The sequence below is a fragment of the Acartia tonsa genome, chromosome 4 (genome assembly GCF_053477335.1).
Source record: "Acartia tonsa isolate MP-2025a chromosome 4, ASM5347733v1, whole genome shotgun sequence".
NCBI lineage: Eukaryota > Metazoa > Arthropoda > Copepoda > Calanoida > Acartiidae > Acartia > Acartia tonsa.
In genome coordinates this window covers 607,752-613,751 of record NC_137263.1, presented here as the reverse complement: position 1 = coordinate 613,751, position 6,000 = coordinate 607,752, and positions in this window count along the sequence as shown.

Sequence of the window (6,000 nt, the reverse complement as noted above, 5' to 3'; positions counted from 1 at the left end):
AACTCACTTTGTTTTTTCTCCCTGTTAATCTATCACTCTGTTTGAAATCCTATAAGGAAAATACCTAAAAAATATAAAAAATTAAAAATAAATGTAGTAAAAAAGTTACATTAACCCTTTACAGTCGGGCCCCTTGCCGCACCTTAATCGGTCGGGGGGGGGGGGGGGGGGGCGTTCAACGCCCCCCTTATTATCTCAGTTCCTGTCAGAGCTAGAGTGCTAATTTTTTTTGTGCAAGTCCCCTGTTTGATAATGAATTTCCGACCTTTATAAGTCTAAGTCAATTTTCGCTTCCTTCACCCTTTTATTTAACAACCTTTGTTTTTAGGGTTTTTTTTACTTAAAAATTTCAAACGGCTGTTATTTTCTTATTTTTGAAGCTAGAAGAATAATTTTTTTCCAGAAAATGTTTATCTTTATGTAAATTTTACATTAGAAATATCAAAATATAAATTTCTGCGGCCGCAGCTGTACTTGGCAGCTGCAAGCCGCCGCAGTCGGCGGTCGGCGGGAAAACGGCGGCGGATCTTCATGAAATTTTAATATGTAATGTAGACATGTAAGAAAATCTTAAGTTTAAAATTTGAAGTCTCTAAGTCAAAAATTGCGGCCACAGGAGCCTTTTAAAGATTTCTGGAGACCTGGAGGATCAGGACCTGCAGGATCATACCTGGAACCTGAAAGTGACTTGAACACCTGTATTTTATATAAGGATGTACTACTAGAGGATTTTTTAGTATTTTGGCATGATAAAATGCTTTAGTCAAAAAAATATTTTTGCTCTTTACCTGGATGACCCTGCCAGGTTTGCTGGCATCCTGTGCCCTCCAGGATGGAGATATTCAAAAAATTCCAACTCTCAGTTATGTGTCACACCCATACTTAAAAAGTCAAGCAGTTTGGGCTCTTTATCTTTCACACACAGAAAATGAGATAGAAAAAACAGGATGGAAAAAATGGAAAATGAGATAGAAAAAACAGGATAAAAAAAAACGCCCCCACCCCCCGACCGTTAAGGGTTGACAGACATCTAAATTATAGATAAAATTCGCCAACAATTTCAAGATCCATATTTCAACTCCATTTATCCCTGCAAACATAATTTACATTGATGCGAATACATTCAAACACATGCGACGCATGTGAATTAATTGATACTTTATCTAAAGTCGCTTGTAATAAAAGATTTAAATATATCTATGTATATAATATACATTAATATACAGATTTTTATTTTTGTTTAAATTTTAATTATTGGTGGTGTTTAAACCACTTTTTTGAACAACGCCCCCATAAAACGTTTCCATGTATAAATTAAAGAAAAGTACATTAAGCTATTAAGTACATCGATAAACAATTTTTTTCCTTCATAGTATTTAAATTAATTTTTGAAACAAACTTAGAAAAAAAGCTTTTGAGATTTTAATAATCATTAATTAATTCTTTTTAAAAAAATTAATTTAAATATCTAAAAATTTGCCGTTAGTTCTTAGTTGGTATAAAACAAAATAATTTAGAATAGCGGGGCTACTCTATTACTATTAATATTACAGAAATTTTAAATGAGTAGTAAGTAAATATCATAATATTAGCACCAGTTTTGTTAGCTCAGGCATTTGGAACCTTTTTTTCACTTATTATCCACGGAAAGATGTCTATAATACGATGTGGTAAATTACTCAGCTAAATTTATTTAGGATCTACAATATTTTGATATACATGATACAAAAGATATTTTTTTTATTTAATGAAAAAAAATATATTTCTTTTATTTCATGAAAAAAAATTTTTCTACTTTTCATCCCTTTTGTCCTTGTTAACACAGTATAAACTTTGTACAGCAGAGAAAGAGTGGGCAATGACAATAGTCCCCAAAGTTTTAAATAACGTTTTCTTATTTATTAGCTTAACAATTTTGGGGATTGAGTCAATTTGAATTGGACCGCACATCGTTGAATTGGTCTTTTCCCCCCTAACTAATTTGTTTCACTACGCCTCCCACTGTATAAAAGTAGTCAGTAATTAAGAACGATAAATCATGAGATATTTGATCATGCACGTAATGCATGGACCCACCATATTCCCCACAACCGTGAAGACACCCTCCCCAGAAATAGTTTAAAACCTTTCCAGGACCTATAAAAAGCTTCACTGTAAAGGAAAACAATATCGGTTCAGCAGTTAGCGAGATCCTTTGGGACAGACAAAAAACGCTTACTACTTTATATAATAGGATTTTAGGATCTGACTTAATGGATACAGAATTACCCCCCTCAACCTCTATGAAAACTATAAAGGCCTCTACTACATGTATTATTTTAGGTTCTGACTTATGGATACAGAATTACCCCCCTCAACCTCTGAGAAAACTATAAAAGCCTCTACTACATGTGTTATTTTAGGTTCTGACTTTATGGATACAGAATTGCCCCCCTCAACCTCTGAAAAGACTGTCAAAGCTGGCCTCTACAAGCTGACCAGAAAGCTCATCAATGTTACAAGACTATTAGGGTAATTGTTTTTTATCTGCTTTTTATTGAAAGATAGAGGTCTAAATTCTTAAGATTACCTTTTCTTCATTTGTTTAGCTTTTAAGAAGTTTGCAAATTGTGTTGTGGTATAATTGGTTTGTGATCAATATGTCATAAAAGTTAAACTGCTTGCATATGTTTTAAGTATAAAAGCTACTCTATATTTCACTTTGTCTGTCCATCGCTCTGTCTATGACGCTTTAGGGGAAATTTGATTTTCTCTGCTGCCTAATATGATATACTGCTGATTTTTTAGTAAATTTTCCCATTTTATGTATGTAGGCATCTAGTCTATACAGTATACAATGTTTTTTTTGAACATATTCTCTATCAATTTACTTTTCAAAGACAACCCAAAATATAACTATATATTATATATAACTCACTTTATATTTTTGTTCATTCGATGATTTTTTGTGCTTCGCTACTTATGGATGTTGTCTTCCTTGTTTTAATCTTTAAAAATATTTTTAGAAACAAAAAGCTGAGTATTGGATCCCAATCAGGGGAGAGCGAATCTACAATTAAACCAGATACAGATGCCTCAAGAGACATTGATCCTATCTCTGTGGTAATTTTATCTCTTTCTATTTTCAATTTATCTCTCTATCTCTCTCTTTCTCTCTATCTATCTATCTATCTCTCTTTATCTACAATTAAACCAGAGCTGGATCTTTAAATCGTTTTTATAGTGCGCTGAATCGGGGCGATTCAGAGGTGAACCGCAGGTGCGCTGGTGGTTAGCCACAGCGCGCCTATAAAACATGGATTTTTAAACTGGGTCAGTACAGTGTTTTATATAAAAAAAATATAAAATTTATTTTAAAAATAACTATAAAATGTTTTCTCGATAGTTTTGCAATAAAATATTAAACTAATTTTAAAAAAATATTTATTTATTAAATATGAATCACCCCGATTTAGCGCGGCAATGCCACTAGTTGAGTACCATTGCCGCGCCGGTTCGGCGCAACTGATCGCGCTGAATCGCCCATGCAATTTCAATTTAAAGATTGGTATTTAATAATTTGATGGCGCGCTGAATGAATCGCCCCGGTTTAAATCACCTATAAACGATTTAAAGATCCAGCTCAGATACAGATGCTTTACATGATATTGATCCTATCTCAGTGGTAAGTTTATCTTTTTATCTATCTATCTATCTCTCTTTATCTCTCTCTCTCTCTCTCTCTCTCTCTCTCTCTCTCTCTCTCTCTCTCTCTCTCTCTCTCTCTCTCTCTCTCTCTCTCTCTCTCTCTCTCTCTCTCTCTCTCTCTCTCTCTCTATCTATCTCTCTCTTTTTATCTACAATTAAACCAGATACAGATGCATCACGGGATATTGATCCCATTTCAGTGGTAATTTTATCTTTTTATCTCTCTTTCTATCTCTCTCTCTCTTTCTCTCTTTATCTACAATTAAACCAGATACAGATGCATCACGGGATATTAATCCCATTTCAGTGGTAGTTTTATCTTTTTATTTCTCTATCTATCTTTCTATCTTTCTCTTTTTATCTACATTTAAACCAGATACAGATGCATCACGTGATATTGATCCAATCTCAGTGGTAATTTTATCTATCTATCTATCTATCTCTCTCTATCTATCTATCTCTCTCTATCTATCTATCTCTCTATCTATCTATCTCTCTATTTATCTCTCTCTCTCTCTCTCTCTCTCTCTCTCTCTTTATCTACAATTAAACCAGATACAGATGCATCACGTGATATTGATCCAATCTCAGTGGTAATTTTTCTTTTTTTAACCATCTATTTCTCCCTCTCTCTCTCTCTCTCTCTCTCTCTCTCTCTCTCTCTCTCTCTCTCTCTCTCTCTCTCTCTCTCTCTCTCTCTCTCTTTATCTACAACTAGCGGCTACGCCCCTAGAGGCCTCTAGAGGCACTTGAGGAGAGGAGAGTGGAATTTGATAACCCAATTTCTTATTTTAGATTTTAAAAGAAAAATTTTTTTTTTTTTTTGGGGTTGGGGGGGTGCCGGGTTTACTCCCCCCCCCTAATTTTGAGTTATAGTTAAAAATTTAAAAAAAAAAAAATAGGGGGGGGGGTTGAGGGTGTCCCAGCCCCCAAGAAAATAGTTATAAACCTTCCCGGGACCTATGAGAAGCTACCCTGTTAAGGAGAACCCGATCGGTTCAGTGGTTAGCGAGATCCTTTGGTACAAACAAACACACAAACATCCTGTTACTTTAGTATAAGGATTAAACCAGATACAGATGCACCACGTGATATTGATCCTATTTCAGTGGTAATTTTATCTTTTTATCTCTCTTTCTATCTCTCTCTCTCTTTCTCTCTTTATCTACAATTAAACCAGATACAGATGCACCACGTGATATTGGTCCTATTTCAGTGGTAATTTTATCTGTTTATCAATCTATTTCTCTTTACCTTTCTATATATCTATCTATTTATCTCTATCTCTTTATCTACAATAAAAATAGATACAGATTCATCACGTTATATTGATCCTATCTCAGTGGTAATTTTATCTTTTTATCTAGCTATCTCTCTCTCTCTCTTTTTATCTACATTTAAACCAGATACAGATGCATCACGGGATATTGATCCCATTTCAGTGGTAATTTTATCTTTTTATCTCTTTCTATCTATCTATTTTACTGTACTGATTTGTATTTAAATATTATTGATTTAGTTTGCGTAGCATATTATTAGAACTGTTATGAATCCACATTCCCATATAAACGACCCCTTAAATAGTGGATGTAAATATTCATTCCCATATAAACAACCCCTTAAATAGTGGATGTAAATATTCATTTATTTCCCTGGTATCTCATTTATATCCCTGGTATGATTTTAGAAGATTTTTAATTTTTTTTGGAAGATTTTTGAATTTTTATTAATTACTAAAAGAAAGAAAATATACTTAATGTAGTCATAGCCGGGAAATAAATGAAAATTAAAAACCAAAATTAAACCACATTTTAGCATAAAAAATGAGTTTTTTGTTTAAATGAGAATGATATTCCTGTCCAGTTTTTTGTTTAGGAATGAATCGGTCCATCATTTATTCCCTCGGGTAAGAAATATTCATTCCTAAACAAAAAACTGGACAGGAATACCCCATTCCCATATAAACAACCCCTTAAATAGTGGATGTAAATATTCATTTATTTCCCTGGTATGATTTTAGAAGATTTTTAATTTTTTTTGGAAGAATTTTGAATTTTTATTAATTACTAAAAGAAAGAAAATATACTTAATGTAGTCATAGCCGGGAAATAAATGAAAATTAAAAACCAAAATTAAACCACATTTTAGCATAAAAAATGAGTTTTTTGTTTAAATGAGAATGACATTCCTGTCCAGTTTTTTGTTTAGGAATGAATCGGTCCATCATTTATTCCCTCGGGTAAGAAATATTCATTCCTAAACAAAAAACTGGACAGGAATACCCCATTTCATAAAATCTATATTTCACAAAAT